The sequence below is a fragment of the Austrofundulus limnaeus genome, unplaced genomic scaffold, assembly GCF_001266775.1.
Source record: "Austrofundulus limnaeus strain Quisiro unplaced genomic scaffold, Austrofundulus_limnaeus-1.0 Scaffold31, whole genome shotgun sequence".
NCBI classification, from domain to species: Eukaryota; Metazoa; Chordata; class Actinopteri; order Cyprinodontiformes; family Rivulidae; genus Austrofundulus; species Austrofundulus limnaeus.
The window spans coordinates 104,605-106,023 of record NW_013952433.1 but is presented as its reverse complement, the minus strand read 5'-3'; positions in this window follow the sequence as shown (position 1 = coordinate 106,023).

The following is a 1,419-nucleotide window of genomic DNA, read 5'->3' as shown; positions in this document are numbered from 1 at the left end:
TTGCACGACCGCCCTACCCGGTGCGCGTGTTCCTGCCTGCCAGCCCGAACGTTTGCCCTGGTGCGTGCGTGCCTGCCTAACTTTCCATCCGCCCGACCACTTGCTGCCTGCCCGTCCACCCCCCATGCGTGCCTGCCTGCCTGCCCACCTGCCCGTCAGCCCACCCAAAGCCTGCCTGACAGCCCGACCTCTTGCCCCGGTGCATGCATGCGTGCCTGCCTCTCCACCCGTCCGCCCCCCATGCGTGCCTGCCTGCCTGCCTGCCCGCCTGCCCGTCCGCCCACCCAACGCCTGCCTGACAGCCCGAACCGCTTACCCCGGTGCATGCATGTGTGCCTGCCTCTCCGCCCGCCCAACCCCTTGCTGCCTGCCCATCCGCCCCCCATGCATGCCTGCCTGCCTGCCTGCCTGCCCGCCCGCCCCCGACGCCTTGCTGCCTTCCCCACCGCACGCCCCGTTGCACACGTGCCTGCCTGCCAGCCCGACAACCCGCCCCGGTGCATGTGTGCGTGCCTGCCTGTCCGCACATCCGCCTGTCCTCCCGTATGCCTGCCCGACGCCTTTTTGCCTGCCTGACCGCCCACTCTGGTGCACGCGTGCCTGCCTGCCTGCCAGCCCGACCGCTTGCCCCGGTGCATGCGTGCGTGACTGCCGCTCTGCCTGTGCGCCCATTCGCCCGTCCGCCCCGCCGACTCCTTGCTGCCTGCACGAACTCTCGACCCAGTGCGCGCATTCCTGCCTGCCAGCCCGACCACTTGCCCCGGTGCGTGCGTGCCTGCCTGTCGGCCCCCCACTGACGCCTTGCTGCCTTCACCACCGCCCGCCCCGATGCGTGCGTGCCTACCTGTTCGCCCTTCCGTCCATACACCTGTCCGCACCCCCCCGACCCCTTGCTGCCTGACCGACCGCACGCCCCGGTGCACGCGTGCCTGCCTGCCAGCCCGACCGCTTGTCCCAGTGCATGCATGCGTGCCTGCCTGTCCGCCGGTCCGCCCGTTCGCCCCCGACCCCTTGCTGCCTGCACGGCCGCCCGACCCAGTGCGTGCGTGCCTGCCTGCCAGCTCGACCACTTGCCCCAGTGCGTGCCTGCCTCTCCACCCGCCCGACCCCTTGCTGCCTGCCCGTTCGCCCACCCAAAGCCTGCCTGACAGCCTGACCGCTTGCACCGGTGCGTGCATGCGTGCCTGCCTCTCCACCAACCCGACCCCTTGCTGCCTACCCGTCCGCCCCCCATGCGTGCCTGCCTGCCTGCCCGCCCGTCCGCCCACCCAACGCCTGCCTGACAGCCTGACCGCTTGCCCCGGTGCGTGCATGCGTGCCTGCCTCTCCACCAACCCGACCCCTTGCTGCCTACCCGTCCGCCCCCCATGCGTGCCTGCCTGCCTGCCTGCCCGCCCGTCCGCCCACCCAACGCCTGCC